We start from the raw sequence: 16,333 nt of genomic DNA on the forward strand, positions 1-16,333 counted from the left end.
GGATGCCCTACTGTGCATGGCTAGGCACCTCAGAGCCAAGATATGTGGCGCCGAGACGTGTTACCTCGGAGCCATGAGTCCTGGCGCCGACCTGTAGGTTCCAAAGATGAGTTTACGTCTAACAGAGGGCCAAACATAAATTTTCTTCAAAAAAAGGGCCAAATTGTAAAAAATTGGGGCATTGAATCAACGAGATATATTTTCACCAAGATTTCAGAGAAAAATAAGAGAAAGCCAGAAAGAGTGAGGTAAGGTCCCACCCCCTTCCGCCGTCGCCGGCCACCCCAGCCCCGACGTCCACCAGCCCTCGCCGCTGACCACTCCGGTCGTGCCAACCACTCACGCATGGAGCACGGCTCCCCCTCCCTCCGCTCGGACGAGGTTGAGGAGGAGGTGGAGGCTGCCCGGAGCTCGGCGAGATCCACCTTCCAGTACCTTCCTTCACTTGCTGCCACTGTCCACGACACCCACATCCTTCGGTCCAGCTCCCTTGACCCGAACGTGGAGCCTTTCTCCGCGTCTCCTGGGGGTCGGGGGGAGGCTATATGGAGGTAGCACCAAAACTGTACGTATGTGGATGCTATGGGTTAATACGATGATTCGACTAGATGTAATGCCTAGCTGCTTATGTTCATCTCTTGTTTATCTATCATCTGATTGAAATGAGCTTCCATTTAAAGTTTCACTTGTTTTGGTGCATTGAATGTTTATATGCAATCGCTTCATGGCGACAACAACCAAAATACATACCACTCTTGTTGACACCATTTTTTGCACGTGTCAAAATGATCAGAGTGGGCTAATTGGCAGGTGGAAAGTTACTGTATACGTTGACAGCCGATGAAAATCAGCTTGTAAAGATGGTTGCCGATGAATGGTGGTGATCGATGGAAAAGTTGATTTACTCGGGCGTTGCCGATAAGGTTGGAGATGTTATTGTCGATGCCGATGAAGGGAGGCTTGAAGACTACTACCGATGAAACAAGAAGTATGCCGATGGAAAGGAGGTTGGTGAGATTTTCATCGTAATTGAAGCGGACAGGGAAATAGATAGGAGTTGATTTCCTTTTCTATATTTGTTAGAGTATGATTCATGTAAAGAGTCACGTGTTTCCTTAGATATGGACTTGGTGTCCTAGTTGTATTTTGGTTATGTCTCTTTAGATCAGGGTATAAATATAGATTGAGGGGCAATGTAACGGAGATATCAATCAATATCAAAACCAATTTTTACTCCTATTTGCATCTACTTACTTTTCGGCAACTTCGTCAATTTACATATTTTTTTCTTTTTATGAGTTCTCATTGATTCGGCGAGTTGCATCACTTCAGTGCGACCTTCAGCGATTCTCGAGTTCCGTGTGAGTACCTCTTGGCCGTGACTTCTGGGCGTATTGCTGTTGTCAGGACCAAAGTGCTCGTATCTTCATTCTTGTCGATTAACAGGTCAAATCGACTGGCACGCTTTGGATATCGATTCGGGTATTAGCCCTTTGTGTTTGCAGATCCACTTTTGCATCAACACATCTTTTGGCACGCTCGGTGGAACCAATCAATCCGATCAATATGATCAATCCCGAGATCGATTCAGGGAACATTATTGCGGTATCAGAAGAAGATCTTAAGGAAGAGCAGAGGCAGGCCATGGAAAAGGCTATAGAAGAATACAGGCAGCTTTGTCTGAGATCGTTTAGCCTAAACAAGAGTGGACAAGTCATCCAGAAGCAAGATTTGCCGTTGCCTCGGCTGGTTACCTTTGACTCCAATCCTGGTAAACTTCAAGAGATGGTTAATTCTGCAGTAAATCATGCTTTGATTAATCATTCCAATGTGCTGTCCAATACTGTTCATAATGCTGTGGTTCGAACTCTCAAAGAAAGACAAGCGTCACCGCATTATGTTGGGCCTTCCTATCACCAACCAGAGCCAGCATCTGTCAATACTCCATCGGCTCCCTCGGCCTTTGTGGGTACAGAAGTTACTTCTCCTCTAGTATCGGCAGGCTTACCTAATATTCAATCTACACCGATACGATCAGATCCGGTACTACCAGGAGGATGAGTTCAGCTTAATATAGATCTATCGGCATCAGCTATGTCCGGCCCTGTGTCTCAGAATAGCCAGATTCCTGCTAATTGGTGGGGATATGGTATGCCTCCGGAGTCATCTGCTTTCAATCCTGGGTTACCTCAAGTGTTTGATGCAGTAGGAAAAGCTCCTATACCATCGGCTGTTTCACCGATGGCTCAAGTGCCTCAATATGCTACAGCAACTACTGTGCAACCAACTCCAGGAGGTTTCCAGATGCCTTTGGTTCAAACATCCAATTCAAGTCCATCGGCAAGCTTACTGCCGATGCAGCAGAAAGCCCCTTCTATGAGTCAAACTGGGGTTCAGTTCATGCCTCAAGCTGGTTATAATTATCCAACAATGTCAGCAAATTACCAGCCATCGGTAAGTTTTATACCGATGAGTTCTAATAATGGTTGGTCAGGACAGTTACCTGTTCAACATGCAGTTCAGCAAAATCAGCAGGTTGCAGGGATTCAACAAGGTCATATGCAAGCTGGTTTCCAGAATCAAGTATCGGCAGCTCAGCCGATGAATCCTTTCCAACAGGTTAATGGACCACAAGTAACGGCAAATATGCCGATTGCTGGAGATCGTGGGCCACAAAGATATGTGGAGGGATATCAGCAGGTACCTCCTGTAGAAATTCAGCCAGTTCGTCAGCAGGAGGCTGATGCTTTTTGGGCCGATAAGATAGCAGAAATTATGAAGGATCAGTTTGGGATAAAGCCCAAGGTCAATACTTATTCTTATCGGACTCCATACCCTCCTATATATGATTTAATTCCTCTCCCAAATCGGTACAAGGTACCAGATTTCACTAAATTCTCTGGGCAAGATGATACATCAACAATGGAACACGTCAATCGCTTCATTATTCAATGTGGAGAGGCAGCTAGCAGAGATGAATTAAGAGTTCAATTATTTTCTTCATCTTTGTCTGGATCGGCATTTACATGGTTCATTTCATTACCACCAAATTCTATTATTATTTGGGCTGATCTAGAAAAACAATTTCATAAGTATTTCTTTGCTGGAATCCATGAAAAGAAGCTTACCGATTTAGTAAAATTGAGACAGCGTAATGATGAATCGGTAGAAAGCTTTGTGCAAAGGCTACGAGATATAAAAAATAAGTGCTACAGCCTGGTGCTGGATGATCGGTAGCTTGCCGATCTGGCTTTCCAAGGGTTATTGCCACATCTTAAAGATAGATATGTTTCTCAGGAGTTTGAAAGCCTCAGTCATCTTGTGCAAAGGATCTCTGATCAAGATACTAGGGTCTTTGAGCCTAAAAAGAATTGGAGTAAAAAAGTATTATTTGTTGAAGAAGTAGGAGATTCTGATTCTGATGAAGAACCAGTTATCGGCTTAGCTGAGTGGGTTAAAAATAAAAAGCTGATATCTTGTCCCTTTGGTCAGAAAGAGCCAGAAAAGTTTACCTTTGATATCACCAAGGCCGACAAGATATTTGATCTTCTGCTTCAAGAGGGCCAAATTAAGCTGTCACCTAATCATGTGATCCCATCGGCAGAAGAGTTGAAGAAGATCTTGTACTGCAAATGGCACAATGCAACTTCACACAGTACAAATGAGTGCAAGGTGTTCAGGCAACAGTTACAATCGGCTATTGAATCTGGGAGAATTAAGTTTGGTACTTCCAAGGCCCAGAAGCCGATGAAAATTGATCAACACCCTTTTCCAGCAAATATGTTGGAGGCCAAAGGGAAGACCAAGGTATTGACGTCAGAGGCTGCTGAGAAAAACGCATCAGTGGATCCCCAACATCGGATAACTACCGATGATGCAAAAAGTAAGGGTTTGCTGGGAAAAAGCAGTAGTTCCAAAAATCCTCCTCGACCTGGCATTGTGATTACTCATCGAAGGCAGCAGGAGGGTTGGCGTCAGCATAATGACCGATATTGACAACAGCAAGAAGAGAGACGTCGGGAAGAATGGTATCGGCATAAAGATCATTGGAGGTGCCCGTTTTTCATCCATTGCTGGGAAGAAGGTATTAGATTGCCAACTGTTGAAAATTGCCCTGAGTGCAATGGTTATTATGGGGTCAATCGGTCAGAAAGGAGGTTTCAACCTGGCAATCAGGGTTTATTTATCAATGAGCCGATCAGAGGCAGAGCATCAGTGCATGATCGGCTGGGGGGCAGACTTAGTGTACATGAGAGGCTTGGTAAACACGCTGGATATTTTCCAAGGAATCAAGAGGAGCTTGAGGAGATGGCAAACGCAAGAGTTCCGATGAAGAAATATTCTATAGGGACCCTAATATACGTCGTGTAGAATCAACTGGGACCTATTATCAGTCGGTTTGGAAGACCAAGTTTCCTCGATGGTGCCCGGAGGGTCTGACAAAGACACAGAAAAGAAGGATGCAGCGTGAGCATCAGGAGGATTTATACCGAGAGGAAAATTCCTCCAATGAGAAGTCTGGTCATCAGCAATGGCAGGTAAAACACAAAAATAAGGGTCCATCGGCAGATGTTAATATGGTATTCATGTTGCCGATAGAGTTTTTGGCACTATCTGATAATGAGGAAGAAGTTGTTCTCTCTGATCAAGTAGCTCAGTTGACACTAGATCCGATGATGGCTGTTTTTGAGAAACCTACCGATGACGAGAGACAGCATCTTAAGGCTTTGTTTGTGAAAGGCAGAGTTGATGGGCAGCCTGTATCTAAGATACTTATCGACGGAGGGGCTGCGATTAATATTATGCCTTATGTGATGTATCGGAAACTTGGTAAGGGAGATCAAGACTTGACCAAAACCGATATGATGCTGAAGGATTTTGAAGGCAATGTGTCACCGGCTAAAGGGGCAGTATGCGTTGAATTGACCATCGGCAGCAAAACCTTGCCGACAACGTTCTTTGTTATTAATGGCAAGGGTGCATATAATCTGCTTCTAGGGAGAGATTGGATTCATGCTAATTGTTGTGTTCCTTCTACAATGCATCAATGCCTCGTACAGTGGATTGGGGATAAGATTGAGGTTGTCCCTAGTGATTCTTCTTATATCATCGCATCGGCAGAATCAGATACTTATGAGCGAACTAAATGCATATCAGGAGAAGTTTGGGAAAAAGAGTTCCTTAGAGTTGCTGATTATGAAATTCCACCGATCCAAGCAGTCAGTTCTAAAGAAGAGTTTTAATGGATAGGTTTGCCGATGATGGAAAATTAGGTCAAGGGTTCACATCGGCAGATGATTTAGTAAAAGTAGATATTGGTGATGGCGATAGGCCAAGACCTACTTTTATTAGTGCTAAGTTAGATTCCAAGTGTAAGCAGCAAATAACTGATTTGTTAAAAGAGTATAAAGATTGTTTTGCTTGAGATTATACTGAGATGCCTGGATTAGACCGATCGATAGTTGAACATCGGTTACCTATCAAATCTGGATTTCGGCCACATCAGCAGCCAGCGCGCCGATGCAACCCTAATATACTTCCTGACATTAAGGTCGAAATAACTAAATTAATTGAGGCAAAGTTTATTCAGCAGTGTCGATATGCAGAGTGGATCTCTAATGTGGTTCCTGTTTATAAGAAAAATGGAAAACTTCATGTTTGTATTGATTTCAGGAATCTCAACAAAGCCACACCGATGGATGGTTATCCAATGCCGATTGCTGATTTATTGATTGATGCTGCAGCCGGACATCAAATTATCAGCTTCATGGATGGTAATGCAGGTTACAATTAAATATTCATGGCTGAAGAAGATATTCCCAAGACTGCTTTCAGATGTCCAGGTCATGTAGGGTTGTTTGAGTGGATAGTCATGACGTTTGGTTTGAAAAATGCCGGCGCTACTTATCAAAGAGCTATGAACTTTATTTTTCATGAATACATCGGCACATTAGTGGAGATCTACATTGATGATGTAGTGATTGATCTGAAATTGTATCAAAGACTATTGATGCAATTAGTGGAGATCTACATTAGTGGAGATCTACTTATCAAAGACTATTGATGCAATTAACAAGGTGGTTGCTCCTGCCAATAAAACTGAATTGCAATCTTTGATCGGTAAGATTAATTTCATTAGAAGATTCATATCTAATCTGTTGGGTAAGATCAAGGCTTTCAGTCCATTACTTAAATTGAAGGCCGATTAGGAATTTGTATGGGGAGCTGAGCAGCAGTTAGCCCTAGATGAAATTAAGAAATATTTAACGAATCCTCCAGTGCTAGTTCCACCTCAACACGGGAAACCTTTCAGGTTGTATTTGTCAACAGATGATACCGTTATCGGTTCAGCTCTTATTCAAGAATTTGAAGGGAAAGAACGTGTTATTTATTATTTGAGCAGAAGATTAGTGGATGCTGAGACAAGGTATTCGGCCATCGAAAAATTATGTCTGTGTTTATACTTTTCTTGTGTCAAATTAAGACATTATTTGTTATCTGCCGAATGTACGGTCATATGCAAAGACGACATAGTCAAGTATATGCTGTCGATGCCGATATTAAGTGGTAGAATCGGCAAGTGGATTTTAGCATTATCAGAATTTGAACTACGTTACGAATCGACTAAGGCAGTTAAGGGGCAAGTTATGGCTGATTTTGTCACTCAGCATTGTAATACAGTGGACTCTCTGGAGGTTGCTCCTTGGGCACTTTTCTTCGATGGGTCCACATGTGGTGAAGGAGCAGGGATCGGCATTGTGTTGATTTTACCTCAAGGAAGGAAGTATGAGTTTTCATTGCCGATTGTTGCTACATCAACAAACAATCAGGCTGAATACCAAGCCTTGATAAAAGGGTTAGAATTGCTGAAGGAGATACGTGCCGATGCTGTTGAAATCTTTGGTGATTCTATGCTAGTTATAAATCAATTGGCTGGGATTTATGAATGCCGAAGTGAAGTTTTAATTTCGTATTACGAAAGATGTTTGCAATTGTTGAAAGGGTTTAGAGATTTTCGTCTTGAACATATTTCTCGACTGCATAATGAGGAGGCTAATCGACTAGCTCAGCATGCTTTAGGGTATCAGCCTATTCAGGAAGTGCTAACATCGGCAGTCGATATCGATGACTAGAGAAAGGAGATTGTTAATTATTTAAAGGATCCATATAAAAAGGTTGAAAGACGTATAAGGTTCCAAGCTACCAAGTATATGCTCCTCGATGATGAATTATATTATCGAACTATAGATGGAGTTTTACTCAGATGTGTTAGCAGCGATGAATCGAAAAGTTTGATGGGTGAAATTCATGAAGGAGTGTGTGGAGCGCATCAATCGGCTTTCAAGATGAAGTGGATGATCAGAAGGAATGGATACTATTGGCTGACTATTCTTGAAGATTGTTTTAGATATTTTAAAGGATGTCAGGGGTGTCAAAAGTTTGGTAATATTCAAAGAGCGCCTGCATCAGCTATGAACCCTATAATTAAACCTTGGTCGTTTCGGGGATGGGCTATCGATCTCATCGGTCAGATTTATCCGCCATCGAGCAAAGGACATAAATTTATTCTAGTTGCTACCGATTATTTCACAAAATGGGTTGAGGCAATTCCTTTAAAGAAGGTGACATCGGCTAATATGATCGATTTTGTGAAAGAGCATATTGTTTACCGATTTGGTATTCCTCAAAATATCACTACCGATCAGGGTACTATGTTTACATCAGGAGAATTTGATGAGTTTGCTGTAGGTATGGGAATTAAAGTTTTAAATTCTTCTCCATATTATGCTCAAGCTAATGGTCAGGCTAAGGCTTCTAACAAAGGGATCATCAAACTCATTAAGCGCAAAATTAAAGAAAATCCTAAGATGTGGCATACAGTATTAAATGAAGCCTTGTGGTCATATCGGATGTCATGTCATGGCGCAACCAAAGTAACGCCTTATCAGTTAGTATATGGACACGACGCAGTATTGCCTTGGGAGATTAAAACTGGCTCTAGGCGAATACGTTCTCAAAATCAGCTGACAGCCGATGATTATGATACTCTTATGAAGGATGAGTTGGAAGATGTGGTGGGTCATCGGTTAAGGGCTTTAGTTAGCATCGAAGAAAATAAGAAAAGAGTAGCCAGATGGTATGACAAGAAGGTGAAGGTAAAGGAATTTGCCGATGGAGATCTGGTCTGGAAATTAATTTTACCGATTGGGACTAAAAGTTCAAAGTTTGGAAAGTGGTCTCCTAATTGGAAAGGTCCATATCGGATAAATCAGTCTGTTCCTGGTAACGTATATATTCTAGAAACCCTTGAAGGGGTTGTGTTTCCCAGAGCATTAAATGGAAAATATTTAAAGAAATATTACCCTAGTATCTGGATGGATGCATAAAAGTATAAGTGCCGATAACAGTCCTATAGGCTAAAATTATACAAGGATATCAATATCTCATAAAAGTGCCGATGCAATAGATAAGATTTACAAGTTTAACAAGGATTGGATAGCCAATATCGCACGCAGGCGAATCTGGTCGGCTTCCTTCATTTCTTTGATGTCTTCATCGGCAGCACCCTCCACAGGCTTGAGTTTTTTCTTCATGGCCAAGGCTTTGCGAGCCTGGATGTCTCTTTCTTGCTGAAGGGCCTTGATGGCATCGGGTAGCTGGCTTTCTTCGTGTTGGGCATGAGTTAAGGCTGCCTCGACTTCTTTCAATTCAGCCAATAGAGCCATCCTCTTTGCCGATAAATCTAAGATTTTCTACTTAAGTTCAGCGCCCGAAGTCTGTAAGTTGCCGATGCCCTTGTGCTTCTCATCGGCAATCTGTTTCAGTTGTAGCATCTCTTCTCTAAGTTGAGCCTGAGCTGCTCTATCGACAATGTGTTGAGCAGCCCGTTGATATTGCAGTTGGCGGCTTTCTAAATGGGCTGCTGGGAAGAGTGCTTCTTCAACATCGGTAGGGACCTAGCCACGGATTGTTTTGAAAATTGCCTTTGCAGGGTCCGAGTCATCTACCAGTTGGGCGGTATCCTATTGTAACAAGTCCAGGAGAGCTTCCAACTTGGACTTAATTTCTGCTGATATTGTTCCCAATGCAAGGGAAGAACTTGTTTCCTCTCCCTCATCGTCAGAAACATCAATGGCAAAGGAAAATAGGATGTTTGGGGAGTCTTGTTCCTGAGAAAAAGAAAAAGAGGTCAGTTAAGGATAAGTATGAATGTTATAAATCGACTAGGTCAATCGGCTTACCTGTTTCAAGGCAATTTCCTATAATTGGCTGGAGGAAGCAGCCTGGAGTATGCCGTGTGGAGGATCGGCTGAGCTTGCCGATGGGATATCCTCTGTGGCCTCGTCGGTGGTTGGCCCTTGGGGTATGATGACCGATGGTATGTCCTGTACAGGAGGATTAACTGCTTGCTCAGTTGCATCGACTGATTCTGGCCGACTTGCAGACGTTGGGGCAGATATGGGGATCGGCATGGACTTCTGTCGTTTTGGCTGTGCCTCGGCATCTGTTAAGGCTTTGCGCTTTGCTTGGGCCTCAGCAACGGTTGGCTGGGGGGCATCGGCATTTGTTGGTTGTGGAGCTTGAACATCTGGTACGCTTGTCGATGTACCCATTTGTTGCTGCAAAACAAGTGTAAGGTATGATATTTAACAGATAAAATGTAAAATCAAAGGAATACCTCTGAAGGTTTGCCAGAGGTAGTGGTGCTTGATGTCGGAGGAATTGCCGATGACGATCCAGCAGCGGCTCTTACACCCTGATGATTAATGTTAATACAGTTTGTGATCGGCATGAATAGAAATAAACAGGGTTGTTACCTTGAATGCCTTGACCAGGGTTGTAGCAGCAGCCAATGGAGTGGCCCTAGCTGTAGCCAATTTGGACTTGGAGGTGATGGTCTTGGCATGGGTCTTCTGGTGAGCCAAAGCAGCTAAGGTGGGGGCGTTGTAGCCGATCAGTGATATCGGGGAAACAGGCCGAAGATCGAAGGGTTTCCCACTTTTGCTCATAGATGGTGCTGGGTTGTTAACCTGTCACGAGAAAGTTAGTTACCGATATATGAAAGGAAAAAGCAGAAGGGAGTTAAAAGAAACTTACTGTGTCATCGGGAATGGCGTATTCAGGGTCGATCATGTGCCGATGTGTGTGAGCAGATGTTGCAAACAGTTGTTCCCTCCACTCTCGCCACCATTGCTTATATGATTCGGTGATGAAAGATGCTGGCGTCCAGATGGATATATCGACATCTGTAGTATCGGCATTGGGGGAGAGTTGCACTACCTTGCTCCAATATGTTCCGCAGGTGATTGTTTCTCTGGGTTTGATCACATCGGCAAAACAAAGTTTGATTGGCAGTTGCCCAAAAGCCAATTGACGGGATACTGCCGATGGATTGTAGAATTCATACGTGATATTGGTGTTTTTCCCGCTACCGAATGTGTTTACTGGGATTGCCCTGGGAGTAATGATGGCCATCATGAGTTCATTATCTTGATTCAGAGTGTCATCGGTAAAGTTGAAAAGAAGGGGGAATCTGTTTTCTTCGTCGATATAAGGTACCCAGGCCCTATGATCACGAGAAAGACCATTGTAGAAGCTTTGGAAGAATCTACCGATCTGGTCTTCATTGGCCTCTGTCCCAGGGAGGACAATTATGGCTTCACCAAAATTGAGGGGTGAGCGTGTTGCCGATTCCTCATCCCCAAGCATGTGGTCTTCAGTAATTTCTCGTGGGAATTGTTGGGCAAAGAAGTCCCATTACAAACGTTTGTGCATATGGGCATTCAGCCACATGTTGATAAACCACCACGGGCCTCCTAAGTTGCCGATGGGTTCGCCAAGCAAAAGTTTCTGAGACACTTGATGAAGAAGATGATAAGTGGAGCTCAGAAGGTATCGGCCAAGAGGGAACCTTACACCATTGGCTAAGAGTTCAGCCGCGGGGAGGAAGGCGTTGGTTGGTCCTACTGATCGACCACAGAAGATAAATTTTTCTAACCACATATTCAAGAATGTGGCATGTTCCCTTTGGTTAACTGTCCCGGTCCTCTGGCATTCTTGAATATATCCTGTCCAACCGCCGATGTTGCGGGTATTCACCCTATGTTCAGATTTTCTGCCATAGATGGAGCCTTCATCGGCAGTTGAAATGTCCAAGCCAGTGAGCATGTAGACATCGGCAAGTGTGGGAGTAGCTGGGCCATGTCCAAACATAAAAGTGTTTGTTGTGTCTGACCAGAAGTAAGCAGCTGCAATCATCATTGACTCGTTCTTTTGCATATCGGCAATGGATAGCCTAATGCATTGGTCTAGCTTCCGCTCTGCCCAGTGTACTTGCATCGACCTGTTAACCCTCAAGTACCAATCTTTCCACCCTTTGGTGGGTTTGGGCCAAGATCGGAATGTATCTTTCCATAGATTCAGAGAGAAATTTTGGGCTCTAAAAGGGATTCTGTTAACCTCTGCATTAATCAGATCAGTTGGATCTAGGTTGCCCATTGGTCCTAGGCATTGGAAATGCGGCTGATCGGTTGGAATAACTAATTTATTGTGAAGTTCCTAAGTTTAGAAGATCCGAAGAACAAAGAAAAAGAGAAAAAATTACCAACTGTATGAACTCGCAATCAAGGTAAAAAGTAACGGAAGTGGAACGAACCGCAGGGACGTCGAAGTTGATTGCCATTATCTTGAGGTAGATGGGGGCACGAGCTGGAGACTCGAGGTTGATGCTGGAGAAAAGTTCTTGTTGGTTGAGGTCACGCAGTTGTTCGTCGGAGTCGCCGCCGGAAAGAGAGAATGCCAAAGATTGGAGTCTGAGGGTAGAAAATGAGGGTTCCGGAGAAATCTATTTATAAGCCGCTTGGAGTAGGGGTATTTTGGACTTATCTCTATGCCGCGCGCATGTAGGTCGAGATGGTTCAGATGGATATGGTAACTGTTCACACGATAATCAAGGAATTGTACAGATGATTTGATGATAAGTAATCATGATTTGGAAGAGATCTCGGTACAGGATATTTTAATTCTGAAAATGGCGGCATTATTATGTTAGGATCTTGCCGATGGATTATTGTTTCGGTATCTTAACCATAATCAGGGCAAGAGTAGTTGGAAATTGTGCGATATTTACTGAGGTGCGTGAATCAGGACTAGATTTGATTAGATTTGATAACAGATCAAGTTTTGGCTTGGAGGATGAGTTACGGTAATTGGGCGAAGGCAAACGTTATCTGGAGTAAATTTCGGAGCATTAATGGTTTTATACTCCGAAATTGGGGGGCATGTGTTGACACCGTTTTTTGCACGTGTCAAAATGATCAGAGTGGGCTAATCGGCAGGTGGAAAGTTACTGTATACGTTGACAGCCGATGAAAATCAGCTTGTAAAGATGGTTGCCGATGAATGGTGGTGATCGATGGAAAAGTTGATTTACTCGGGCGTTGCCGATAAGGTTGGAGATGTTATTGTCGATGCCGATGAAGGGAGGCTTGAAGACTACTGCCGATGAAACAGGAAGTATGCCGATGGAAAGGAGGTTGGTGAGATTTCCATCGTAATTGAAGCGGACAGGGAAATAGATAGGAGTTGATTTCCTTTTCTATATTTGTTAGAGTATGATTCATGTAAAGAGTCACGTGTTTCCTTAGATATGGACTTGGTGTCCTAGTTGTATTTTGGTTATGTCTCTTTAGATCAGGGTATAAATATAGATTGAGGGGCAATGTAACGGAGATATCAATCAATATCAAAACCAATTTTTACTCCTATTTGCATCTACTTACTTTTCGGCGACTTCGTCAATTTGCATATTTTTTTCTTTTTACGAGTTCTCATTGATTCGGCGAGTTGCATCGCTTCAGTGCGACCTTCGGCGATTCTCGAGTTCCGTGTGAGTACCTCTTGGCCGTGACTTCCGGGCGTATCGCTGTTGTCAGGACCAAAGTGCTCGTATCTTCGTCCTTGTCGATTAACAGGTCAAATCGACTGGCACGCTTTGGATATCGATTCGGGTATTAGCCCTTTGCGTTTGCAGATCCACTTTTGCATCAACAACTCTTACAACAACCAAAATACAGTTCACATTACATTCCTTTCATGATTAATTAAAGAAATCAAAATACAGACCATTACACAAAGGCCACAAATACAAACAACCACAAAAGTCTTAAGCAACACACAAATCTCATTTGGAATTGGCATAACCCCTTTCTCTTCGTTGCGCTCCACTTGTCCCCCCACTGCCACTTCATGAGTAGCAATAGCAACCGGCCAACCAACATCCCGAGTAACACCAGCTCGCATGCCATCCTGCCTTCTCTCTTCTCTCATGTTTCTAGATTATTATGAACCCTAATGCAACGCTTGTTCCTCAAGAATGCCACATATAGTGTCTCTTCCACAGATAGAAGCCACATCCAGTCTGTTCCTTATTCAAAACTGCAAAGTTAATCAATCAAAAAGCACAAAATTTGTAGCACCTTTACAAGAGCTCCACACACCTACCTTTTGATTTGGACAAGTGAACAAGATCCTGTTCGGGTTGTCGTTGGTTTGGGATGTGAGATCCACCACCTTCCTCCATTCGTAGTCAGGGCACAATATGAGTGGAATGTTAGGCCTCCACCGCTACCTCAATGACGAATTGGATGGGCTAAAAGCCATGGCTGGGAATCGAGCAAAGCGGTGGAGGGACCAGGCAGAGTGACAAGAGAATGCGAAAGAGAGAAATAAAAAGGAGAGTGCCTCGAATGACACCTGAACTGGCGGGAACCGACGCCCAAATTCCTGCCAAAATGACCTGGTATACCTGATATCAGCGCTCGAGACAAAAGGGGTGGGGTTTGGACCGGGATGACACGGTAATAAACATAGTTTAGAGACGATAATATGCAATTTCAAAGTATTAGGACCTAGTTGAGAACTCAATACACGTTTAAGGACCGCTGGATATACCACACATGAGATATATTTCAATAGTGCATTTATTTGCTATCATAGATGCTAATATATTTCTACAAACTTGATCGTGGTGTTATACATGTTTGGCTTAGGATAAAACCGAAAAGTTTTATAATTTGAAAGGACGGAGTATAGCAATCTTGAGAGGATCATGATTTTCTGTAGCATTTGTAGATGGATTATACATGACTAATCCTACATTAAGAGCTAGCGAACTCAGCCTCCACGATTAAATAAAGAAATGTAAATGAATCTGACAAACGAACAAACGCGCGCGTAGGTGGAGAACAAATGTTCCCCAACTACTTGCTTGAACGCCAGATTAATTAGATTATAGTACTTCAAGTAGGATCGGAGTACACATAGTCACATATGCATGCTGACCCTGAATACACAGCTTAGCTGGACTAATAACAATGCAACAACAAACAACTAACAGATGAATCGACGGGGGGAGAAGAGAAGTTTGCTGCTGCATTGGTTGTTGGGCGTGCACAATCGATCACATGGCCCATTGCCTCCGTCATCATCACAGCGAAATGGAACTGACCTCTCTGTCCTGTCTCCTCTCCTGAACCAGGAAGAATGACTACGAGCAGAAGAAAGGAACCAATATGACGAGAAGGAATCCCCCAATTGACATATACTCGCATGTAGCTCATTTATTTAGTGACATCATAATATATAATAAGATAGTTAACTGCAGTCAATAAGTCTCTGTTATAGCATATATACCATTAATTAATTTCGTTTTCTAGGCTAGGTTAGTTGTGATCGATCTTTGAACTGATCGAGCTTATTGGTTGCTGCTGCTGCAGATTACACTGGCATTCACAAACAAGCAGTAGAGAGATGCGCCATCAACCAACATAGAAAGAAAGCTGAAGCTTCGTTCTATGCCACTTCCATTCTGGAATCCGTAGCCTTTTCTTCTTCTTCTTCCAAACATTTTAGGACTCGTTTCATCGTCAAATAGTAGCAGTAGTAGTAGGTTCCATGTTGCAATCCCAACCAACTCGGAAATGGCCTCCTCAACATCCACACACCTCATATCGCTACCACCTTTAGGTACAAGGGACTGATGACTACTGAGGCAGATTAAACTAGATTAGGTGCATGTGTATCATACAAGTGATGAGGGCTAAATAAAGCTGCATCCCACCTAATATTCTTCTCTCAGCTGATAGCCTGTCTGACGCCTCTTGTGAAATAGTAATGCTAAAAGATTTTTACGCATGCAATAAGACAATCAGCATCATCAGCTGCAGCTGCTGCAAGGAAACAACTTGAATATATGTATATATACTCCATTGATCCTGTGGTGGAAGTATATATATATTTATGTATATGTTACAGCTGAATCGAGGTACTTGAACTGTCGTTGAAAACAAAAAGTGGAGGCTGTGAGAATCCAATACATGCATGGGGCCAGCCAAAGTTGCTATGGGGCAGGTTTAGTTGGCCGGAATTTGGATGTGCAAAGTTTGTATAGTGCCAGATTCTCTATTGTAGCATTTTGTTTGTATTTGGTAATAAGTGTCCAACCGTTGATTAATTAGGCTCAAAATGTTCGTCTCGCAAAGTACAACCAAACTGTACAATTAGTTTTTAATTTCATCTACTTTTAGTATTCCATGCATATACCATAAGCTTGATGTGACGGGGAATCTTCTTTTTGCATAGTGCTAAAGTTGGGAACTAAACAAGAGCCAACTTTGGCACTATGTAAAAAGAAGATTCTCCATCACATCAAGCTTGCGGTACATGCATAGAATAATAAAAGTAGACGAAATTAAAAACTAATTGCACAGTTTAGTTGTACTTTGCGAGACGAATATTTTGAGCCTAATTAGTCAACGGTTGGATAATTATTACTAAATACAAACAAAATGCTATATTATAGAATCTAATACTATGCAAACTTTGCGCATCCAAATTCTGGCCGACTAAACGCGCCCTGGTTTTATTACGGGTGTTCGCTTCTCCGCAATGGAATCCTCAAACCCGGGACCAGCCAAAGAAGCAGGCAGGCAGCAGGCAGCAGGCGCAGGGGCCAGGGTATCTCGCCCCATTCTCTGATTCTCATATCAGTCAGTTCCAGACTGCTCTCCTACATAGTTTGAGAGAGATAAACATGTTTTTTTTTTCGTTAATCATGCTTGAGCCTTGTTTAGATTGCAAATTTTTGCAATCCGGACACTATAGCACGTTTCGTTTGTATTTGACAAACTTTGTCCGATCATAGATTAACTAGGCTCAAAAGATTCGTCTCGTGATTTACAACCAAACTGTACAATTAGTTTTTTTTACCTACATTTAATGCTTCATGCATGCGTCCAAAAATTGATGTGATAGAGAAAGAGTGAAAAAACTT

The sequence above is a fragment of the Miscanthus floridulus genome, chromosome 16 (assembly GCF_019320115.1).
Source record: "Miscanthus floridulus cultivar M001 chromosome 16, ASM1932011v1, whole genome shotgun sequence".
In the NCBI taxonomy this organism is placed as follows: domain Eukaryota; kingdom Viridiplantae; phylum Streptophyta; class Magnoliopsida; order Poales; family Poaceae; genus Miscanthus; species Miscanthus floridulus.